Consider the following 26457-nt stretch of genomic DNA (forward strand, 5'->3'; position numbering starts at 1 on the left):
TCAAACTATAGTGTCCATTAATTGGCTCACTTAATGATTGAAATATATATGTGATGATAATGGTATTGTTTGAATTTATTTGTGGTTACATCAGCACTCCAAGTGGTAGTAGAATAATTTCCAACACACCACCAACTGGATCCAGACAGTGAAACTTTCTATATGACACTTAAATGGAATGGTTTGGTGCCCAGGAAGAAAGGGAACATTAAAAAAAATCAAAGAGGGGCTGGGAGTTTGGCCTAGTGGTTAAAGTGCTTGCCTAGCATGCATGAAGACCCGGGTTCAATTCCTCGGCACCACATACATAGAAAAAAGCCGGAAGTGGTGCTGAGGCTCAAGTGGTAGAGCTCCAGCCTTGAGAAAGTCCAAGGACAGTGCTCAGGCCCTGGGCTCAAGCCCAAGACTGGCAAAAAAAGAAAATAAAAGAACAGATGTCTCACCATATCTGGGTATATTTTGTTAAACATCCAAATGTCTTACTTCACAATCTTGGAGGTACAGTTCATATATTTCTTAGTAAAATCTCCTTATCAGGCATTTTTCCAATTCTGTAAATTATTCAAAGGCCTCAGGTATAGCTCATTAAACCCACTTTTTATTGTCAGTCGTGGGACTTGAACTTTGGGCATGGGCATTGTCCCTGAGCTTTTCAGCTCAAGGTTAACACCCTACCCCTTGAGCCACAGCACCACTTCTGGTTTTCAGGTGGCTAATTGGAGTCTCAGGGACTTTAGTGTGCATGGGCTGGCTTTAAACCGTGAGCCTCAGATTTCAGCCTGCTGAGTAGCTAAGATTACAGGCATGAGTCGCAGCACAGAGCTATTTAAATCCATTCTTTATGCATGTATCTCCCCTAAAATCAATATTTGGATTCTGAAAATACCGTATTAATCAAACTTCTTCCCAAGTCCCCAGTTCTTAGAAAAGCCTTCCCTTTTTTTCCCAGTCCTGGGCATTGAACTCAGGACCTGGGCACTGTCAGGATTTCTCAAGGCTAGAATTCTACCACTTGAGCCACAGCACCATTTCTGGCTTTTTTCTGTGTATGTGGTACCAAGGAATCGAATCTGGGTCTTCTTGCATGCTAGGTAATTACTCTACCACTAGGCTAAACTCCTAGCCCCCAGCTTTCCCATTTTTAAAGAAATCTACACATCTTTAACATTATCATGAAATCCTATTCAAAAAAGTGTCTAAGACTCAAAGTCTCAAAGTTCTGTACAGCTTGATCAGATGCCCATCTTTAATCTTTAGTCTCAGGTATGCTTCTTTTGCATCAATAAATTTTACTTTTAAAATTCCTCTGTGCTGAGTTCAAGGCCCAGTACTAGACAAAAAATAAACCTCCACCCTTCTCTATACAGATGCATTGACCTTAAATTTTCTTCAGTGAGGCCAAGAATTTGCTGTTCTTTCTGTAGGTGACAGTAGACTGATTCTTTACATTGATAGATATTGGAAAGATTTTGGAGTAACTATCGACATATTTCCCTGTCTGTCATGTATTCATTTAAAATAGGTACACCAGTGCTACACACAAATATAAAACCTGGAATAAATTTTAACTTTTGTGTGTATAATAAATATGTAGAAAAACTGGAGGAAAGTAAAGTTAGCTTGATGAATTTCGGTGCTCCGGGATTAGGTGTGTAGATATTTAGGATGGTTATGTCCTCCTGGAGGAGAGATCCTTTTATTAGTATGTAGTACCCTTCTTTGTATTTTCTAATTTTAGTTTGAAGTCTATTTTACCTGATACGAGGATGGCGACTCCAGCCTGTTTATGGGGGCCGTTAGTTGGATAAACTTTATTCCATCCTCTCACTTTCTAAAAATGTTTGTTTTTGGGGGCGAGATGTGTCTCTTGAAGAAAACAGAATGATGGATCTTGCTTTTTGATCCAACTAGACAGTCTCCGGTATTTAATTGGAGAGTGAAGTCCATTGATATTGAGAGTTAGGATTGAGAAATATTTACTAGTTCCTGCCATTTTTAAAAGTTATCATTAGGGCCTGTGTCTTGACAGCTCTTGTGGTACTTAGATGGTATGATTTTTAGGTGCCATTTCTTTCTCTGTATTATATTTGTGTTGGTTTTCAATGTGTAGAACATCTTTGAGAATTTTCTATAATGTTGGTTTGGTATACACAATGGAATTCTATGCTTCTGTCAGAAAGAACAGCATTGCCCCATTTGTAAGGAAATGGAAAGATTTAGAAAAATCATATTAAGTGAAGTATGCCAGACTCAAAGGAACATAGGCCCAGTAGTCTTCCTCATTTGTCATAATCAATAGAAACCTTGGGCTCTCCTAGCAGAGATTTACAACAGAACAAAATCTAGAGACATAAGGCCAAATAGTATGACACTAAATGTAAGGACCTCCAGGATAAGGAGGTTATCTCTCATCTCTTTTGCCATGCCTTGGTTATCTCATATTGTTATAATATTTCACCTTGTTATCTGATATATTTTATATATGCTTAATTGGTTATTTGAAATTGGATAGAGAAGGGGGGAAATCAAGATGACTGGGAGGGAGGGGAGAGGGAAATGGGGACCATGTCATGAGAAAGTGTATTAATGTTTGGGAAGTTATGCACCTTCTATCTGGTGAATATAATTCAACCTTTCTATTAATCACAATAAAAAAACTGTAACAGCAAAAAAATGGATGAATATTTTAGTGCTTGTGTATGTATACATACATATGTATGTATCTATCTATAAATATGTATCCTTTCTATGTCAAATACCTGAGCAGGATGCAACATTTTATGAAAACTGAAACAAAAATTAATGACTGTGGATGCTAATACCACAAATAACAAGAAACAATTAATTAATTTGTCTGTAATCTCCCCATTCAAAACATGATTTCACTATATAGATATAGACAAAGTCATAAATCAAGCTTCCATATTTCAGTTTTGACATTCATCTTATGTCATCTTCAAATTTGGATACAAGGTTCTGGGAAAACTGGGTGGCCACTTGGAGAAAACTAAAAATTGATCCCAGCCTGTCGCTACTCAGGAACATTAAATCCAAGACCTCAATATCAGACCTGAAACTCTGAAACTGCTACACGACCTAACAGGAGAATCAGTCGAATTCATAAGCGCAGGCAGAAACTTCCTGAACAGAGTCCTAGGGTCACAGCAGATTGGAGAGAGACATGACAGATGAAACTAACTGAAACTAAGAAGGGTTTGCACAGACAAAGACATAGCTACTAAAGTAGAAAGACAGCCAACCAATTGGGAAAAGATATTTACCAACAATACATCAGACAAAGACTTCATATCCAATATTTACAGGGAACTTAAGTATCTATTCCCTCCCAAACTCAACAAACCAATCACTAAATGGACAAGGGAACTAAAGAGAGACTTATCAGAGGAAGAAGTAAAAAGTGGCTAAGAAACATAAGAGAAAATGCTCATTATCCATGGTCATAAAGGAAATGCAAATGAAAACAACCCTGAGATACTACTTTACCCTTTTCAGAATGGCCAATATTCTGAATTCAGATAACAGCAAATACTGGTGGGGTAGTAGAGAAAGAGGAATCCTACTGCACCTGGTGGTGGGAATTTAAACTAATATAACCTTGCAGGTTCATCAGAAAACTAAACATAGACCTTCCATGTGAACCAGCCATCAAACCTGAGTAACATGAGTGAGGATATGATAAGGACTCATGCACAGTCATGTTTATCACTGCACTCTTCAAAATAGCTAAGAGACAGAAGCAACCAACGTGCCCTACTGCAAATGAATGGATACAAAAAATGTGGTATACATAACGATCCTAAATATTTACACACCGAATCCCGGGGCTCCGAACTTCATCAAGCAAACCTTACTTTCACTGAAACCATACACAGATCAAAATGCAGTGATTGTTGGTGACTTTAACACACCACTCTCACATTTGGACAGATCAACCAGGCAAAAACTCAACAGAGAAACCTTAGAATTGAACAACTGTATACTCCAACTAGATCTAACAGACATCTGCAGATTATTCCACCCAGCAACAACACAATACACGTTTTTCTCAGCAGCACATGGGACATATTCCAAAATAGACCACATTTAGGTCATAAAACAAACCTGGACAGATTCAGAAACACTGAAATTATTCCCTGCACTTTCTCAGATCACAAGGGCATCAAATTGGAACTGAACACACAACTCCACCAATGAAAACCTTGTAACTCAAGGAGATTGAACAACATATTGTTTAATCACCAATAGTTCATCGAAGAAATCAGAACAGAAATCCAACAGTTTATGAAATTTAACAAAAAGTAGCACACAAAATACCAGCTCCTTTGGGACACAGCAAAGGCAGTACTCAGAGGAAAATTCATAGCTCTGAGTGCCTACAATAACAAATTGGAAAAATCGCAAATCAACAATTTAATGTGTCACCTTAAGCTCCTGGAAAAAGAGCAACAACCCAACCCCAATCCCACTAGAAGGAAGCAAATTATTAAAATCAAAGCAGAATTAAATGATTATGAATCCAAAAAAAACTGTAGAAAGGATCAACAAAACAAGGAGTTGGTTCTTTGAAAGAGTTAACAAAATTAAAACCCTTAGCACATCTTACCAAAAAAAGAAGGGAGCATACCGAAGTAAACAAAACCACAGACAAAAATGGTAATATCACAAGAGAAATTACCAAGATCCAGAGTATCATGAGGGAATACTTCTCAAACCTTTACACCAACAAATTTGAAAATCTAGAAGAAATGGATGAATTCCTAGCCAATATTAACATACCCACACTGAATCAAGAAGATCTAACCCAACTAAATAGGCCTATTTCAAGCTCTGAAATAGAAATGGCAATAAGAGAATTTCCACCTAAGAAAAGCCCAGGGCCAGATGGATTCACAGCTGAATTCTATAAGGTCTTCAAAGCAGAGCTCACACCAATACTCATCAAGCTCTTCAACGAAATTGAAAACGAAGGTTCTTTACCAAACTCATTCTATGAAGCCAGTATAACCCTCATCCCCAAACCAGACAGAGATTCCTCAAACAAAGAGAACTATAGACCTATTTCTTTGATGAACATCGATGCAAAACTTCTCAACAAAATACTGGCCAACTTTCTACAACAACTCATCAAAAAAATTATACACTATGATCAAACAGGATTCATCACAGGGAGGCAAGGCTGGTTCAACATACGCAAATCAATTAATGTAATTCAACACATCAACAGGAGCATGGACAAAAATCACATGATTGTCTCAATAGATGCAGAAAAGGCATTTGACAAGATCCAACACCCCTTTATGTTAAAAGCTCTGGAGAAACTAGGAGTCCATGGAACATTCCTCAATATAATCAAGGCTGTGTATGACAAACCCACTGCTAGTATTACACTTAATGGCGAAAAGCTAAAGTCATTCCCTCAAAAATCAGGAATGAGACAAGGATACCCACTCTCTCCACTCCTCTCTAACATAGTATTAGAATTCCTACCCAGTGCAATAAGGCAAGAAGCAAGCATAAAGGGGATCCAAATAGGGAAAGAGGAAGTAAAACTATCCCTCTTTGCAGATGACATGATTCTGTATTTAAAGAATCCTATAGACTATACTCCCAAGCTCCTTGAGCTGATTCAAAACTTTGGAAGGGTAGCAGGCTATAAAATTAACCCTCAAGAATCAACTGCCTTCCTCTACCCCAACAGTGAGAGGAATGAGGCAATAATCAGGAAAGCAACCCCTTTTGCAATAGCCTCAAAGAAAATAAAGTGCCTAGGAATTAGCTTAACTAAGAATGTAAAGGACCTTTTTGATGAAAACTTCAAAACACTAAAAAAGGAAAAAAAGCAGAACTGAGGAAATGGAAAAACCTCCCATGTTCCTGTATTGGAAGAATCAACATTGTGAAAATGACAATCTTGCCAAGGGCTATCTACAAATTCAACGAAATACCCATCAATACCCCAATGGCATTCTTTAAAGAAATAGAAGAGGCAATCCAAAATTTCATATGGAATAATAAAAGACCCAGTATAGCAAAATACTTCTTAGCAGAAAGAAGAGCACAGGAGGAATTTCAATACCAAACTTTAGACTCTATTACAGAGCTATAATTATCAAAACAGCTTGGTACTGGCACAAGAACAGGCCTGAAGACCAATGGAATAGAACTGAAGACCCAGATATTAAACCACAGACCTATGGCCACCTAATCTTTGATGAAAGAGCCAAAAAAATAGAATGGAAGAAAGATGGCCTCTTCAACAAGTGGTGCTGGCAGAACTGGTTAAGCACCTGCAGAAAACTAAAGCTGGATCCTTCTTTGTCACCCTGCACTAGAATTAACTCCAATGGATCGAAGACATGGAGGTAAAAGCTGACACACTGAAAACTTTACAAGAAGGAATAGGAGATTCACTAGGCCCCCTTGGCACAGGTCGAAACTTTCTTAATAAGGACCAAGAATCACAACAAATCTGAGAAAGGCTGGATAAGTGGGACTGCATTAAACTGCAGAGCTTTTGTATGGCAAAAGACATAGCTAGTAAATTAATTAGGAAGCCTACAGAGTGGGAGAAGATCTTCACCAACCATACAACAGACAAGGGCCTCATATCTAAAATATATCAACAGCTCAAAAAATTGAATCACGCCAAAACTAATCTCTAAAGTCACAACCATCCCATTAAAAGATGGGCCAACGACTTAAAGAGAGTCTTCTCTGAAGAAGAAACAAAAATGGCCTATAGACACATGAAGAAATGCTCAACATCTTCGGTCATAAGAGAAATGCAAATCAAAACAACGCTAAGATTCCACCTCACTGCAGTTAGAATGGCCAGGATCAGGAAAATGAATAACAACAGATGCTGGAGGGGATGTGGCCAGGAGGGATCACTACTACACTCTTGGTGGGAATGCAAACTTGTTCAACCACTATGAAAAGCAGTATGGCAGTTCCTCAAAAGACTAAACATAGAGCTCCCCTATGACCCAGCAATTCCACTACTTGGCATTTACCCAACCATCCAGAAACTAGGCCATACTAAATCCACTAGCACAACAATGTTCATTGCAGCATTATTCACCCTAGCAAAAATATGGAACCAACCTAGATGTCTCTCAGTTGATGAGTGGATCAACAAGTTGTGGTATTTGTACACAATGGAATTCTATGCTGCTGTTATAAAAAACGACATCGCCCCATTTGTTAGGAAATGGAAAGACTTAGAAAATATAGTGTAAAGTGAAGAAAGCCAGACTCAAATAAACAGAGGCTCAATGGTTTCCCTCATTTGTCATAATCAGTAGAAACCTTGGGCTCTACTAGCAGAGATCTGCAATAGAGCAAATTCTTGATACATAAGGCCATATAGTATCAAACTAATTGAAAGGACCTCTAGGATATTGAAACAAAAGCCATATAATGAATGATTGTTGTCCTTAATATACTATGTTATCTCTCATCTCTTTAGCCGTCCCTTGATTATCTCATAATGTTACAGTATCTCACTTTGTTATCTGATATATGGGATATATTTGTATTTGGTTGTTTGAAATTGGATAGGGAAGGGGGGAAAACCAAGACGAGGGGGAGGGCAATATGGACCAAGCCATGTGAAAGGATATCAATGTATGTGAATTAATGCACCTTCTATCTGGCAAATATCATGTAACCCTTTTATTATTTACAATAAGAATATTTAAAAAATGTGGTATACACACACATACACATACACACACACACACACACACACACACACACACACACACACACACATTGGAATTCTACATAGCCAACAGACAAGGTAAAATAATGGCATTTGCTAGGAATTGGATGAAACTAGAGTAAATCATGTTGCGTGAGATAAGCCAAGAAGAAAAGAACAAAAGGCACATGGTTTCTCTGATATGTGGTTATTAGATCGAAACAATACAAGAACTATGAATCAATACTCAGTTACTTCAGGTCATTGACACGAATTTGGAGATATAAATATATCTATATGCACATATAGGTCTACAATAGGACATATATTCTATAGACATATATTGATATTTACTATATAGATTGATATGTATCTATGACATACAAAGATTCAGCTTAGTTTTAATCATGTTCTTAAATTTATGTGTCAGAGATTGCATATAGAGATATAGAGATTTTTTTCTTGAATACTTGACTATAGAACATGACATTTAAAATATGATGTAAAAACTCAATTTCACCTAGATACCTAAGGACATATAATATGATGCTAAATGAAGGGACCTCCAGGATATAGAAACAAAAGCCGTGTAATGAGTGATTGTTGTCCTTAATGTTATGTCTCATCTCTTTTGCTGTCCCTCAGTTATCTCATATTGTTTCAGTATTTCACCTTGTTATCTGATATATTGGATATATGTGTATTTGGTTACCTGAAATTGGATAGGGAAGAGGGGAAAACAAGATGAGGGGCGGAGTAGCAGGAGGGAAATGGGGACCAAGACATGAGAAAGGGTATCAATGTATGTGAAGTAATGCACCTTCTACCTGGTGAATATAATGTAACCCTTCTATTAATTACAATAAAAATATATGGAAAAAATCTGAACTTCAAAAGAAAGTTTTAATTTAAAAAATTGCGATGCAAGAACATTTGTGGTCCAGAGAAAATTTCACCTTTTGACACTTAATATATTATAATAAATATCTTTAAAATGTAAGAAAACATAAGCACAAATCAGTTGATGCATATTCCAAAATTTATCTGTTTTAATATCCCTCTGCCTACGACCTCATTAATCAAAGAATGCGTCATGGTAAGCTGAATTAATGCTTGAGAAGATGATATCAATATAGCATAAATAGTTTTATTTCAGCTCCCATCAGTTTAAATTTATGTGTACTAAACCATTAGATAACAATAAAGTGAATTCTACATCTGTTTTTATTATCAATAAAAAGACTTTTTTATTTGTAAATATATAGCAACATAACCAGTTGTCTGATGTAACTGAGTAATCTATTTTCACAAAATTTAGTCTGTTCTATATAATAACAAGATTTCTGAGAACTGAATTCTTGAATTAACTAACAGCTCTAATTTTCTCTTAACATGATTTAGAATTAGATACTAGAATGAAGCCTGAATCTTTTAATCTTTTATGTGAAAATTATTCTAGGAAAGCTAAATCCCCACCTTAATTATTATAAATCCAAGTCAAATTAAGCTTTGAACTCTAAAGCAAACATTTATTTTAATCAGAATTAATGACCATCTGCGAATATATTTCTACAACGGATAATACATTTGGAGTGTATATCAGAACAGTGGTAATTTCTAAAGCATGGCTTACATGGTATATTCAACTTAGGCGGTATCTATGCTTTAAAAAATCTACTCATTACGAATATATTCCTGGATTAACATTTCAGTTCTACACAATCCAAGATATTTTTATTCACTTAGTCCAATGTGACATAAATAACCACATTCTGGCACCAACTTTGTGATTACATGAGAACTTTATGCATCATAAACAATTAGACTTCTTTGAAGTCTTCCTAATGTTTATTAAGTAGTAGAGAATTCAAAGTTGAGGATATAGGTAGAGGCGCCAAACTTAGATTTTGAGAAAGCACATTCTTTCTAAGAAATGTTAACCTTCATTAGTATAGCAAAATGAATACAGTGATAAATAAAATATAGTCAAATAGTTAATTTGATATTTGTTCAGTATTTATGTCAACTGTTCAAATTTCTAGTAGTAATGAAAAATAGAGGAAGGGAGAAGTGAGCGAAAATATATAAATATCAATCTTCTGTGTATTTCTGCAGATATTTTAAAACAGTACATAGCTAAGGAGTTAACTAATCATCTTATAGAACATTAAAACTCATGAAATAATTATCTGTGTGCTAGGTGAATTTTATAGTAGGAAAATACTATAAAAATTTAAAATCTTCTTTTGATATTTGTAAAAATAATTAAATAAGCTAGGCTCTGGTGGCTTATGCCTGTAGACCTAGTTACTCAGGAAGCTGAAATTTGAGGATTGTGGTTAGAAGCCAGCACAAGCAGAAGAATACATGAAAAATTTTTTTGGTAAAAGTAAATTCTTCTTAAATTTAAAATTGTTTCTTCTACAAATGCTATGAATAGCTTTAATAATTTGTTTTTATTGCTATTGTAAAGGTGATATACAGAGAGGATACAATTACTTAAGTCTGCTGATGAAATTTTTTTCTTTTATTTCTGATCAGTCATGGACTTAAAATCTGGGCCTGGGCGTTGTCCCTGAGCTCTTCAGCACGAGGCTACTGCTCTATCCCTTGAGCCACAGTGTCACTTCTGAAATACATTTTTTTATTGAGCACTGCCACCTCTTCCCTTATTTTCTTTCAGTTTTTCTCCTCTGGACACCCTCACTAACAAGTCGTATAGTTCATTTTCAGCATAATGTCTAGTGAGTATCACTGCTGAATTAATTCACCCTTTGTTCTACCATTGCTCTGCTCCTCCTTATCTTCCCCCAAACAGTTAGGCTTACATAAAAGACAAAATGTGCAGAAGTCAAAAACAGCAAGAAAGAAAGAAAAAAAAGAGGCAAAATCACACAAAAAATACTTGTATATATTTCTTGCAATTCATTTTGATAAACATCATTTTATATGATCATGTACCCATAGTTATTGAGCCTTCTTGATCCTCTCCTAAGAATGCCCTCCTTGGTCTCACTGTGTGAATATCTAGAGTACTGTATAATTTATCATGTCCAAGTGTATTTTTTTGTCTTTAGGTTTACTTGTAGATTCCAGTTACAACAAATAAGGGAAACCATGTCTTTTTATTTCCTTATGAATAATACAATATCATTCTTTGTGCCAGAAACATAAAATTAACTACCCAGGAAAATCTGGAATTGGAGCTTTGGCTCAAGTGGTAGTGTGAAGATAGTAGAAGGACTTCTGATTGCAGCCAATGTGGTTTTCATTTTGTGTAGCAGAGGAAGTGTGTGTGTGTGTGTGTGTGTGTGTGTGTGTGTGTGTGTGTGTGTGTGTGTGTTCTTATTCTGGATTTACAAGAGCTGTGGTTGGTAAAATGAGAATGGAAAAAGAGAAAATGCTAGAAAGAAAGGTGTTAATGGATTTGTGTATTATTTTTCAAGGATAAGCTTTTGGAAGCACAGCAGGGACTCTGCTCTTCATCTTAATGACATTAGATTTCATAAGGTTCCATTTATTGCTTTGAATTGTTTTTCCAATAAAAATTACAGGCATGCATTCAGCTACACCTAAAGGAATAAAGGGCTCAGGAAAAGAAAGAAAACTTCAAGATTTTCATATTTCAAGCACAATGAGATATTACCTCACACTTGTTAGAACATTTCATCAACATGAAAAAGGACTAAAAATTACGGAGAGAATGTGGGCAAATGGAAACCCTTGTACATTTTTATTGGACTATAAACTAGGAAAACCATTAAGAAAAATAGTGTGGAGGCCTCTAAAACAAAAATAAAACTACTAGAGCTTCCTACTAGCAGTTCATGACAGTAACCTTAGCTAACACAGAGGCTCAAATCTGAAGATCATGGTGCGAGGTCAGTCTGAGGATCAAGGTTCACAGTCACCCCGGGCACAAAAGAACCTGAGACTCTTATCTCCAATTAACCTCTAGAAAACAGGAACTGGGGTTTGGCTCAAGGGTAGGGAGGTAACCTTGAGCTGAAGATCTCAGGGACAGTGCCCATTCCCATTTTTCAAGCCCCATGACCCACAGAATGAGAGAGAGAGAGAGAGAGAGAGAGAGAGAGAGAGAGAGAGAGAGAGAGAGAGAGAGAGAGAGAGAGAGAGAGACAGAGACAGAGAGACAGAGACACAGAGAGAGACACAGAGAGAGACAGAGAGAGACAGAGACAGAGAGAGACAGAGACAGAGACAGAGAGAGGAGAGAGAGACAGAGAGAGAGAGAGAGAGGAGAGAGAGACAGAGACAGAGACAGAGAGAGAGAATCAGAGGGAGATGGAGGAGAGGGAGAGGGAGAAGAAGAGGGAGAGGGGGAGACAGAGACAGAGATGGAGAGACAGAGACAGAGAGACAGAGAGACAGAGAAAGAGTTAGCATCTTTGAGGGCCCGGTTTTAGTGAGGATCCATATATTTTTTAAGTCTTTTTTTTAAATCCAGGAGTCCTAAGTGGTTTACATGGTAAATATCAGAGAAAACCTCTTTATACTTCTAGTAGGAGGTATGATAAAAAGTAATTACTTTTAAAATATGCCCAGATTATTCTATGCTCCATAGCAAGGCCTTTCTTACCAGAGTAGAAAAACCAAATAACAGAGCCCAGTCTACTGGCATTTTACAAGCCCCTAAGTGATATAGGGGAAGTGAAATAAGTACTGAACTTATCTGACATAGGGGAGAGAAATGCTCAATTTCATCTCTCTTTAGCCTTCTAGCTTACCTAAGGAGGAAGAAAAAAGGTGAGAAGTAAAAGGTCACATCCCAAAGGACAGAGGTTCATTAAAAGACTCATTCATAATAATAGAATGTAAAATGCCTCTCTTTTGCTCACGTTTATCACATAGTTAATCAATTCAATAATGATGGATTATAGCTACAAGTACTCAGTTCAGATTGTACATAAGAAAAACTCCAGGGAAATGAAAAGTCAAAAGACAAGACAAAAACAAGAACAGTGAGTAAAAAAAAAAAAGTTAGCCTCTGACACCTATAATACCAGAAAATGCAAACTAATGCCTAACAACACAAACCAATCTCAAACTCAAGGTGCAATTACCTCTACCTAACATACCATGCCTATCACAGATAATTGTAAGATATACTATAAACAATCAAACAAAAACATCATTCTAAACAAACAAGAGAAGCATTCAAACTAAAGAACTATGGCAGAGATTTTGGAAGCATCAGGCTAGGACTAATTATGAATTATAGCTAATATGGTAAAGGTGTTATGTTTGACTTTTTCTATGACAGACACCTCTGAAAATCAACTTTAGGATGAATTTACTTTGACTCACAGTTTCAGAAGTTTTAATCCACAGTCAGCTTGCTCCATTGCTATGAACCTGCAAGGAGACTATTATCTCCAGTTAACCTCTAGAAAACAGGAAGTGGGGCTTGGCTCAAATGTAGGGTGGTAGCCTTGGGCTGAAAAGCTCAGGGACAACGCCCAGGCCCAGGGGTAGGATGGTAGCCTTGACCTGTATTGCTTAGTGACAGTGCCCAGGCTGCATTCTAGCCCCAGGACCCACCCAACAAAAACAAAAATCAGGGATATAGTTCATGCATATCATTCCAGCTACTTGAAGGGAAAGATTAGGAACACTACATTTCAGAGCTACCCTGGGCAAAAAGTTAATGAGACTCAATATCAATAAAAAAAGCTGGCATGGGGGGTATATCGCTGTCACTCTAGCTATTTGGGAAGTATAGTTAGGAAGGTCATGGTCTAAGTCTAGTCAGACAAAAATGAGAAACCCCACCTGAAAAAAGAAAGCAAAAAGCAATGGTGGTATAGTTCAAATGGTAGAGAGCATTATTAGCAAGTGGGAGATTTTGTATTTAAACTCCAGTACTAAGAACAAATAAAATAAAGATGATTTTTCAAAATATGAGCAGCTTTCGGTTGAGAAATTTGATGAAAGAAATTTTAAATGATGAACTATATATGTTACTTGAAAGAATAAAACTACTGATATCCACAAGAGACATAACATAATTATGCCTAAAATAATCACAGAAACTACAGCCAGCTTTGGTAATGTACCCTTGTAATCCCAGCTATTTGCAAGGTGCTAGAATTATCAAGGGTTTGAGTTGAGCCTGGCAACACTGCAAGAAGGAATGGAAGGAGGGAGGAAAGAAAGAAGGAAGGGAGGGTTATTTGTAATCTTTCAAAACAGAAATCACAGGCTAAGGTGGATTTGTGGGGGAAGAAAATATAACAATTCTCTGAAATGTATTCTAAAAAGCATAAAGAAATATCTCCCAATTCAGAATATGAGTACAGAATTACATTACTCAACAACAGATAAAGGTATTACAAAAAAGAAAAAACTATAGGCTAATAACTCCCATGAACATTCATGCCAAATTTCTCAACAAAGTAGTATTAGCAAAATGAATCCTGCAATGTCTAAAAGTAACTATGAATTTCAATCAAGTGGAATCCACTTTTAGGTATGTATAAGGCTTGTTCAACATTTTTACAGACCATCACATTTATAGGTTAAAGAAAAAAAGTCCTATGATGATAATAAATAGATGCAGTAAAATAAATGACAAAATTCAAAATTTAAACCAGAAATTCTAAGAAAAGTAGGAATGGAGGGACTTATCCAGAGACCCAATTCCAGGGCTTCTAATAGATGAAATAGAAGCATTTGGCTTAATATACCAACTAAAGTGCCAAAGTGGGCTCCAGTGCCTCACACCTGTAATGATAGCTACTTAGGAGGCTGAGATCTGAGGATCTCAGTTCAAAAACAGCTTGGGTAAGCAAGTCTATGATACTCATCTCCAGTTAACCACCAGAAAACTGGAAATGGTGCCATGGCTCAAAGTGATGGAGCACTAGCCTTGAGCAAAGAAGCTTAAGGACAGTGTTCAAGCCCTTAACTCAAGCTCCATGACTGACTCCCCCCCCCCCCAAAAAAAAGAAAAAAGAACTGAGAAATGGTTAGAGTGAAAGAAAAATGAGTTAGAAACATGCCATCCCCATGCAGGAAGGAGAAACCTTTCAATCCAAGGCACTGACATGAGCTTTGGGTTTAGGAAAAGGAGTGGAACTTGAGTGAGAGGTATGCATAATTAAGTAGTCTCAGAGGAAGTGTGGCCTGGTTGGTCATTTTCTCAGTTCCAATCTTGTGAGAAATTCCAGAGAAGTTGTTATTGCTATCATCTCTTGAAGAGAGCAGTATAATTAGTTCTCATGAGATCATCACTTCCTCTCTAGGGTGTAACAGCAGCATCAAGAGTAGTTATTTTCATTGTGGGTAGGAAGGAGACTCCTATAAGATTCTACTGTTTGTTAAAGATAGTCCCTTGGCCCTGTTATGAATTAGCCTTGTTGTTGGATATTTAAGGTGAAAACAGGAGAGGGAAAGAGGAAGAGAGAGAGAGTGGGGGAGAGAGAGAGAGAGAGAGAGAGAGAGAGAGAGAGAGAGAGAGAGAGAGAGAGAGAGAGAGAGAGAGAGAGAGAGAGAGGGAGAGGGAGAGGGAGAGGGAGAGGGAGAGGGAGAGGGAGAGGGAGAGGGAGAGGGAGAGGGAGAGGGAGAGGGAGAGGGAGAGGGAGAGGGAGAGGGAGAGGGAGAGAGCCTGAAAAAGACAGTTGGAAGATGAAGGGAAAGAGATACTGAGGTTTTATCCTATATTCATTCAGGTGAAATTTTGGTACTTTTTAATACAAGCAGTTTCAGAATATTTAGTATACTGATGTTGATGAAGAGCATTTATAAATTTTTAGTATAGCCTTTCCATTTTGACTTAAAACCTCCCTTAGGTCCTTAGCCCTTTCCCCCAAATCAGGTGACCAGACCAGAACTGACAGCATTTGTTAACTCCCACCTCTGCCCCCCACATCCTCCAGCTGCAGCAGCAGAATGCCTTCTGCCCAAACTTAACCAAAAACGTAGAAAATTAGAAATCTGCCCTGAAACAGACTTCTAAGAGACAGAAAAGACAAGCCACAGATCACAATAAAATATTTGTAAATCATATTTGATAATGATGGACTAGTATCCAAAATACACAACGAACTGTTAAAAAGTCAACCATGAGCAGTTAAATAACCCAAATAAGGATGAAGAGAGAAGTTGGAAGCAGAATATGCCCATTAACCAAGAGGCTGAAATCAGAGAATCACGCAAGATTTCATACCTAGCAAAATCAGAAAAGTTCACAGTGCTCTATTTCAAGTTAACCAGAAAAATGCCAGACTGGAGTTGTGGCTTGAATAGTAGAGCACCATCCAGAAGCAAATAAAACTAAAAAAAAGGATTGAGCAGGTACATTATTAAAGAAGATAAATAGGTTGCAAATAATTATATGAAGTGTTCTCGATTACATAAATAAAATAATTTACAATTAAACAATTGTAAATAAAAGCAGTAATACAATATTACACTAAGTTAAAAAAAATCAAAACAGCACCAAATGCAAGCATGTGGAACAAGAAATCATGTTCACTGAGGCAGGGGCAGCAGGAGCTTTGGAGGCTGCATCCTAGTCCTGGCTTTTTCCTTGTCGTACCATGATGATGTCACAAAACTCCTGGTGCCCTTGGCTGCCCTCCTGGATATGGCCAGGGCTATTTCATCAGCATGGATGTGTATACCCAGAAGTGCTTCTTGGAGCCAGTCACAATGGGCACCAAGTTGGGCCTCATGTTTTCTGCCATATGTGGATATTAGATCTAAAAAACATGTATACATATATGTACAAATACAAGACACTTCAACACAAGGTGGCTTCCTGGCCATAAACATGGAAATCACAAGACCTGGCTACAAAGGCATTGGTAAGGGAAATTGAGTCCAACGAGAAGTACATGTTTGCTGTGCACATGGATTGATTATAGAAGTTTTATTTCAGTAACAGGATGTCTACCTTGACTCCAAAGATAGTTATGCTCACTGTCAAGATCGGGGGGCTCCCAAATGACAAGACTTGGAGATAGAGGCTCATTAGAACAAGCTAGAAGAAATGACAAATGCACTGGCCATGATGATACAGCTGTAAATCATTGGCAGGAGTATGTGGAAATCCAGGAGTGGATACACAGAACCATAAACGACAACATAAACAACAAATCGATCCTCTGGTCCTTCTATGAAGCTCTTATTCTAGTTGGCATGATATTGAGACAGTTCTACTACCTGAAGAGATTTTTCTTTTTAAGTCTGGAAGTTTGTTTAAAAGGCATTTTCCTAGTGATCCCAACCCATAGTTCATTTGTTTACCAAACATGTTGATCATAGTAATGGCATTATTCTCTATGTTTTCTCCTTTTTTGCCAATCCAGGGGCTTGATCTCAGGACCTGAGCACTGTCCTTGAGCTTTCTCAAGGCATCAGCCCCACTTCCAGCCTTTTCTGTGTATGAGGTATCAAGGAATTGAATCAAGGGTTTCGTGCATGCTAGGCAAGCACTCTGTACTAGGCCACACTCCTAGCTCCTGTATTTTCATTTTTTGATCTTTACATTCATGGCTGTTTTTCTTTCGATTAATAGGTATTGAAGAAAATCTTTAGAAAGTTCTAGCAAAATTGTGGCATTTCATCAGCATAAGATTTTTTTTGAAGAGGCTGTCTTTCTTCCATTCTATATTTTTGGCTCCCTTGTCAAAGATTAGGTGGCCATAGGTCTGTGGTTTAATATTTGGGTCCTCAGTTCTATTCCATTGGTCTTCAGGACTGTTCCTGTGCCAGTACCAAGGGTTAAGCACCTGCAGAAAACTAAAGCTGGATCCTTCGTTGTCACCTTGCACTAGAATTAACTCCAAATGGATCAAAGACCTGGAGGTAAAAGCTGACACACTGAAAACTTTACAGGAAGGAATAGGAGATACACTAGGCCTCCTTGGCACAGGTCGAAACTTTCTTAATAAGGACCAAGAATCACAACAAATCTGAGAAAGGCTGGATAAGTGGGACTGCATTAAACTGCAGAGCTTTTGTATGGCAAAGGACATAGCTAGTAAACTAATCAGGAAGCCTACAGAGTGGGAGAAGATCTTCACCAACCAAACAACGGACAAAGGCCTCATATCTAAAATATATCAACAACTCAAAAAATTGAATCACTCCAAAACTAACCTCCAAAGTAACAACCATCCCATAAAAAAATGGGCCAAAGACTTAAAGAGAGTCTTCTCTGAAGAAAAAACAAAAATGGCCTATAGACACATGAAGAAATGCTCAACATCTCTGGTCATAAACGAAATGCAAATCAAAACAGCTCTAAGATTCCACCTCACTCCAGTTAGAATGGCCAGGATCAGGAAAACGAATAACAACAGATGCTCCCACTGTTGGTGGGAGTGCAAACTCGTTCAACCACTATGGAAAGCAGTGTGGCAGTGCCTCAAAAGGCTAAACATAGAACTCCCCTTTGACCCAGCAATTCCACTACTTGGCATTTACCCAACCATCCAGAAACAAGGACATACTAAATCCACTAGCACAACAATGTTCATTGCAGCACTATTCACCATAGCAAAGATATGGAACCAACCCAGATGTCCCTCAGGTGATGAGTGGATCAACAAGTTGTGGTATTTGTACACAATGGAATTCTATGCTGCTGTCATAAAGAATGACATCACCCGATTTGTTAGGAAATGGAAAGACTTAGAAAAAGTCATATTAAGTGAAGTAAGCCAGACTCAAAGGAACTTAGGCTCAATGGTTTCCCTCATTTGTCATAATCAGTAGAAACCTTGGGCTCTACTAGCAGAGATCTGCAATAGAGCAAAATCTTGATACATAAGGCCATATAATGTGAAGCTAATTGAAAGGACCTCCAGGATATTGAAACAAAAGCCATATAATGAATGATTGTTGTCCTTAATGTACTATGTTGTCTCTCATCTCCTTTGCTGTCCCTTGGTTATCTCATACTGGTATAGTATCTCACTTTGTTATCTGATATATTGAATTTATTTGTATTTGGATATTTGAAATTTGATAGGGAAGGGGGGAAAACTCAGACGGGAGGGGGGTTTGGGGGGGGAGGGAAATGGGTACCAAGACATGTGAAAGGGTATCAATGTATGCGAATTAATGCACCTTCTATCTGGCAAATATCATGTAACCCTTTTACTAATTACAATAAAAAAATTTTTAAAAAAAGATTTTTTTTATTTGAAAGCTGCCTCTCTTTTACATACACATCCAAGCAGGGCCTCACTATAAAGGAAATACAAGAGTACAGTCTTTCTATCTTCTTCGGTTTTGGAAACAAGATGTAGATTGTTTAGGTTCCACAAAGCCCGGAAGTCCTTTGTTGAAGTGACTGCACTGTTAGGATGCTGTGAGCCTCTGATTGGCATCAGGAATGATTGGTCCTAATGAGTCACTCTGTAAAGCACTTTTGATTCAAGGCATTTTCTGCCCAGCCTCATGCTACCAAGATGAGTGCTTACATACATTTTAATGTGTAAACATAATAATTGCCCAACACACAGCCCCCATCCCCTTATATTTTCCCTTTGAACCTTAGGGCTGAATCCACTAATGTTGACATAGCAGTTAATAATCATTGTTTTCTGCCTAATTATACAATCTCTATAATAACCAGTTCTCTACATACCTAGGTAAATGACAGCTGCCCTTTTTTGCACTGCCACTTCCCCTGCTCAACTCTGGATACATGGAAAGTAGGCATTTGTTTAATTGGAAAAATCTGGATTTCTGATGTCAAAGGGTAATGTCTCTTGAGTTTTCTTGCAGTAATATACAACCAGTATTCTATTTTTATCAGTGATCTTTAGAGCTACTTTAACAGAGGCACTGAGTACCAGTGTCTACACTAGGAATTTTTTCTTTTTTTAAAAAAAATTATTGTAATTAATAGAATGGTTACAGTTATATTCACCAGATAGAAGGTGCATTACTTCACACACATTAATACTCATTCTTGTGTTTTTGTCCCCATTTCCTTCCCCCTACCCACTCCCTTCATCTTGTTTTCGTCTTTCCCTTTCCTATTTTAAACATATAAACGTATAAACAACATACCAGAAAACAAGGGAAGACACTGTAGCAATATGAGAATGATCAAGGGACAACAAAAGAGATGAGAAATAACATAGTACATATCCTGGTTTTATCTAGATTCTTCTGGGTCTTTTTTGCCACATGTAAATTTTGTTTTATATAAATGAAAACTTGCTCTTGTTCTGATGATGGATTTGAAATGAAGGGAACATCTGCTTTTGATGCTGGCACTAATGTATAGTAGTTACTTATACAGTGTTTTTCTGGATTTCTGCAAAGTAATATTACAAACAACAAGTTTTATAGAATTAATTTAAATTTGTCCCAGGTTTTCATGTTCAGAAAAATTTTGAGTGAAAATATAGTTTCACTCAAGTTACTAGTTCACTTAGGACAATTGTTGCATGGGTTTTTCTTTTTGTGTGAGTGTGTGAATACTTCAAACTTGAATTAAAAAATCTTTAATTATGTATAAATATACACTAGATTCACTACATAAACAAAATCTTTTTTAAAAAGAGGAAGAAATAACAGTCATTGAAGTCGAAATTCAAAATTATTCATCACCTTGGAAGACATTATGGCAGTTTCTTAGAACACAAAATAATGCTTTACCATAGTATCAAGTATCAATACTCATTGGTATTTACTCAATGAGTCAAAGAAATGAGGTGTATCAATGTGCGAGAAGTAATGCACTTAATACTTGATGAATGTAACTGTAATCCCTCTATACATAATATCAACAATAAAATTAATGAGTGAGAAATGTATGTCCAAAAATGATCACACAAATATTTATACAGTTTTATTCATACTTACTAAAAATTGGGAGCAATCCAGATGTCCCTCAATAGGTGAATACATTGGAAACTCTAGAATACCTAGGCAATAGAATATTTTTCAGTGATGAAAGGAAATGAGCCATCAAAGTCAAGAAAAGCCCTGAAGGAAACTTAAATGCAGATTGCTAAATGAAAGCAGTCAGTCTGCAAAGGCTGCATAGTATATGATTCCAACTATTTGATATCCTTGGAAACTATAGAGACACTATAGAGACAGTAGAACTGGTAGTTGCCAGAAGTCCTAAGTGATGGCTGAATAAATGCAGCACAAGGCATTCTTAGGGTAGTGTAAATTTTTTTCTGTGTTATACTGTAGTGATGGGTTCATAAGATTATGTATTTCCTAAAACTGTAAAACATAAAGAGTGAATCGTAAAGCAAATTATGGACTTTAACAATGTATCAATATTGGTTCATCAAATGTAATGAAGGTGTCACACTAATGCAGCAAATTAATGATAGGAGAATCTATGACAAAGAATATGGAACAGCTACATGGAAATTGTGTCTTTGAATCCATTGTCCAAGAACTCTAAAACTTCTCTAAAAATAAAATCTACATGAGTATAGTGTCTCATTCTTGTAATCTCAATTACTCAAGATGTGGACATTAGGAGCAAAAAGTTAACAAAATCCTCCATCTCAACCAATAGCTAGGTGTAGTGGTAAACACCTGTCATCCTAGAGAAGCATAAAAGGATTATCATGGAACTTTAGCATAAACATAAGACCCTAACCCTCCGAATAACTAAAAGAGAAAGGGGTTCAAATGATAGAGCACCTGCCTAATAAGCACGTGACCCTAGGTTTAAATTCTACTTTCACTTTTTAAAAGACTGTAAATAAATAGGAAACTATAGAAATTAATTCAAAAGCCAAATGGATGTTTAAAAGGACAAATACCTCCAAAATTAGGAATGAGAAACCATTGACAATGTATGTGAATTAATGTACCTTCTATCTAGCAAATATCATGTAACCCTTTTATTAATTACAATAAAAAATATCAAAAAAATTTTAGAAGCTATTGAGACAAATGGGAATCAACTCAATAGTTGCTAAGAAAAGAGAATCTAAACCGGTAGTAGGAAAAAAAAAACATTCATCAATCTAGCTTGACTCACAAAATCCCATGTCATTCAACAGTCAGTGGAAATAGAACTGTCAAGTAAGGGATGTTCGAGTGAAAATAACAGTAACAAAAACAAAAGAAAATGACAGAAAAAAAATCATTGAGTTAAGCCAGAAGCCAGTGGCTCTTTGCTGCACTTACTGTAATCCTAGGTAATCAGGAGGGTGATATCAGAGGATCACAATTCAAACCCAACCTGGGAAGTAAAGTCTGAGACTCTTATCTCTAATTACAAAGTTTTTAAAAAGCCAGAAATAGAGCTGTGGCTCAAGTGGCAGAGCACTAGCCTTGAGCAAAAAAAAAAAAAGCAAAACCTTAGGAACAGCATATAGGACCTGAGTTCAAGCTGGAGGACCAGCTTTGAAAGAAAGAGAGGAAGAGAGGGGAAAGGAAGGAAGGAAGGACGGAAGGAAGGGAGGGAGGGAGGGAGGGAGGAGGGAAGGGGAGGCTGGGATTGAGGAAGGGGGAAGGAGGGAGGAAGGGAGGAACTTAAAAAACACTCTGCAAGTGAAGCTGTGTCTCAAGTGGTAGAACACTAGCCTTAATGGAAAAAATAGAACGTCAAGGAATGAAGGCATAAAAGGTAAACAAATGCAGCAGTGTTACTCGAAATTGAACTATACAAGTTGTAGATGGGGATCGGAGGGAAACACCCTGAGAGAGTGAGAGCAAGGAATGTGGTGACATTGTACTCTTCCTCAATTATGTGACTATAATCCCTCTGTACATTACCTTTATCATAACAATAAAAGAGGGGGGAAATCTCAGGAAGCACAGGAACAGCCCACAGTACCTAGGACCCTTGAGTTCAAATCTCAGTTCCCATGGGTTTAAAAACTTTTTAAAAGGTGAACTGAGAATTGCAGAAGCACTCAGCTTTCTCTATATTTTTACAATCCTTTCTTCATTCTGTTAAAGTTAAATAGCCGCCTCCCTCTTTGAAGTATATTTTCAGAAAGATAAGACTGCGGGACACTGTGGACAGTTGAGTCTAGCAGCATATTCAGCAGGAAGACCTTCACATTCAAGGAAGTTTGTGAGCTAGGATCCAACATGCCACCAGAGCAGAAAATAAACTTCAAAACTCTTCTTTCTTAGCATAAGCAAAAAAGATATTGCTCTAATGTTCAGATACTATCTTTAATTTTTTGATATACACAAGTATTTGTTATTTTTACTTTTAAGAAATATTTGTTATTCCTTCATTCCTTTTTTATACATTTATTTATTTAATAATTTTATGTCAGACTTGAACTCAGGGCTTGGGCACTGTCTCTGAGTTTGTTTTGCTCAAGAGCTAATGCTTTACCACTTGAACCACAGCTCCACATTTGATGATTTTGGTGGTTACTTGGAGAAAAATGTTTCATGTACTTTCCTACCTTTGTTGGCTTTGAACTGTGATTCTCAGATCTCAGCCTCCTAAGTAGCGAGGATTACAGGCATGAGCCACTCATCTGGCCTTTTCATTTATTTTTGTTATCTTTCAGCAGTTGTACAAAAGATTTCACATGGCAGGTCAGTTTGTGGGCAATCACCTTAATCAATATCATCCCTTCCATCACACACATGCATTGAATAGTGTGACTACAATCACTTATCCTTCTCTCTCTCCATTCATCTGTCTCCTTCCCTTTGACTTCATCCCTTTTCACAATACATACACCAGTTTCCTGGAATTCATTTTGTCAAACTATAAGTTCAAAGATTTCATGTTGGGGAACTTTTATATGAAAGTATTTTGAAAGTTCATTGAGGGAATCAATTTGTTGATCAATGAATAACTATTTTCACATACTGCTTAAATTATCAGAACCCTCCTTCACTCTTAATGAAAATACCTCTGACTGAACAATAAATTATAGAATCTATGTTAAATGAACATTTAAAGAAATAAGCTCCCAAAAGCAAAAATTCTTGTCTTACAGGTACGTGTAGGTAGGATTCAAATCCCATTTTCTTTTCCTCATAATTCTCACCACCACTGCCTCAACAGTAATCATTCTACCTGCATTCCAAAAGAAATAAGTGATATATTATTATAACTGCTTGTGGAGATATGAACTAATGCTGAGAAATACAAAGGGGAAAATTGCATTTCCTAAGAGATCATAGAAAGCTGTATAGAGACTTTGATACACACAGTCAGAGCCTTTAAACGGGGTCCCAGGGAGATAAATGCTTTAGAAGAACAGAAAATAGCCCAGGAAAAGATACAGAGATTCGAATAAACAAAGACGCCAATGAAGGATAAAGACTTGGAGTGCACTAAACAAAAAATACACAACTCAGTAGAAACAGAGAAATGAGGAAAACACAGAAAATGGAGAACATGAAATCCTGGAAGAGGCTATAATACTAACAGAGAACTGGCAGAGGTACCAAGAAAAAGAAATACATTAGCTTGAGCTAAAGGCAAAGGATAGAATATCAATATGGAAGAAAGAGAGCCTTTGAGAACATGCAGACACATATCTGTGTCTGTGTCTGTGTCTGTGTCTGTGTCTGTGTCTGTGTATGTGTATGTGTCTGTGTGTTTCTACTATGGGAAGAACACAGGAAAGAATTGAGAAAGAAAGGGCAAAGTTAGATAATGGTATTGTTTCAATCTCCCCTCCAAAATTTATGTTGAAATTACCACTATAATGGCATTGGAGAGTTAGATTTTTTTCTAGGCACAGACATTTTATTTTGTTAGATTTTTAAGAGGCAATTAGCTCATATGTGCACTTTATGAACTGATGCTTGTATGGAAGAAAAAGTTTAGTGGCTTTGTTGCAAGTGAATGCGCTATCAATAGTGTTCTCTTGCTCTCACCTCTCACATGATAATCTTTCATGATATCATGTCTTCAGCCATGTTATATCACAGTAAGAAAACCCACACTAGGTGCTGGCAATTTCAGACTGGACTTTCTAGTTTCCAGAATCATAAGATATAAATTTATTTTCTTTATAAATTACTCACTACATAGTACTCTATCATCATAGTATGGAATGAGTCAGAGAAGGCATGAAAAAAGACAAAATTGATGGCTGCTTTGGACAAGGAGTATGAGAGACCCTAGTGATAAATCAGTTTTGAGAATAGGCAAATGAAAATAGAAAGTTAAGAGGAGAAAACGAAAAGAAAGTAAGAAAGGGAAGAGACTATCCTTTTGTGCCACTATAATACAATACCATAGACTGGGCAACTTATGATGAATTCAAACCTACTGGCTTATAGTTCTGTAGGAATGGAGATCTAAGACAGAGGAGCCAGCAGCCGGCAAGGGCTTTTGTACTGACCAATCTTACAGCAGAAAGGAAAACACATGGTGACAGCTAAAGTGGTTGCTCCCTCATTTCATGGAACACAATCTGGAAATAATCGAATTACCCTTTCACTCACCCTAATCACCTTTCATCAGGCTTCACCTCCCAAAATTGTTGTATCGGAGATTAAGTTATCAACACATGTTTTTGTGGTGACATATTCAAATCATGAAATGTATTCAAAGACAGGCATATTATGAATAAGAAACACATGCTGAAAGACTATATATTTTAGTATGTACATATATGATCATATACATATCTATGCATGGAGGGAAAAAGGGGGATATGAACAGAAAGCAAAGAGGACAAAAAGAATACAATAAGAAGTAACTAAAAGCCATAAATCCATAAAAGTATCTATCTGGAATGTCCAATGGCAATATTTATATTTTTCTAAAAAATTAGGCAAAGTCATCATTGAACTACTTGATAGATTGTGAAATCATTTCATTCGTTTTAATGTTTACTAAAAGTTACTTATTTAACCTCACACTACACACCAGCATCAAATTTACAAATCTTCTCATTTGTAGAACTAGTAAAAAATTCCCTATATTCCAGAATTTTAGACTATTTCATATAAGAAATGCTGCTAGTATTATCTGAATACATCTTAGGGGCATATTTCAAAAGCAAAGACACTCCAACTTCAAATCACTCTCCTCCTTTCACAATTCCCTGCATGGCAGCTGTAAGAACAGCAGGTCAAGAGACTGAAGGAAATAAGTCACTCCAAGAGATAAAAGAAGTGAAGAGCAAGGCTGTAGGCTATCAGTCCAGAACCATGGCCACTAGGTTTTTGCCACTACTGAGCACCTTGGCCTGCAGAGTTCCACAGAGAATATGAGATGTGTAGCCTCTGGAAATGTGTCTTACAAGGGCACATGCCAAGATGATGCGGTCAGTTCTTCCTAATTGGAAAAGTCAAAGCACTGACTTAGATTTTGATCTGCAGTTCTCAAGATTCTTCCCACAGCGACTTTACAAATAATCAACTTTGATTCTCCCCAAACCCATGACTCTCTCTGTTTAATGGCTTGAATCGAAATAAACACACATAGATCCACAGCAATTTTGCCTCTCAATATCAGGCCACAAATACGTTGTCAAAAGATAAACCGGATGTATTTGGAATTTCTTGAATGTTGAATGTAATATAAAGTTAAATACCATTTTAAGCACTTAAGCATACGCTTTCAGGACACACTATTACTTCACAAAATCTTCATCAATTTGAGAGGTACCTGTCATCTCCAAAAGATTTAATTACAGATAATCAAGTCTCTAATGGGGTCCTTCTTACTCACCTTTTCTCCTGGTTAGGCATTGTGGAATGCTCTTCCCACTCACCTCTAACGAAGCAAATAGATCTCTGCTCCCCAAGACTTACCTGAACAGTAGCATTTAAATCCACTG

The 26457-nt window shown here is 37.0% G+C and overlaps 1 pseudogene; it reads left to right on the plus strand.

Annotated features, from left to right (window-relative positions):
* Positions 1–1766: 1766 nt before the first annotated feature.
* LOC150041184 (transmembrane emp24 domain-containing protein 2 pseudogene) lies at positions 1767–17002 on the plus strand (annotated as a pseudogene).
* Positions 17003–26457: the final 9455 nt, after the last annotated feature.

The sequence above is a fragment of the Megascapheus bottae genome, chromosome X (assembly GCF_031878675.1).
Source record: "Megascapheus bottae isolate mThoBot1 chromosome X, mThoBot2.hap1, whole genome shotgun sequence".
NCBI lineage: Eukaryota > Metazoa > Chordata > Mammalia > Rodentia > Geomyidae > Megascapheus > Megascapheus bottae.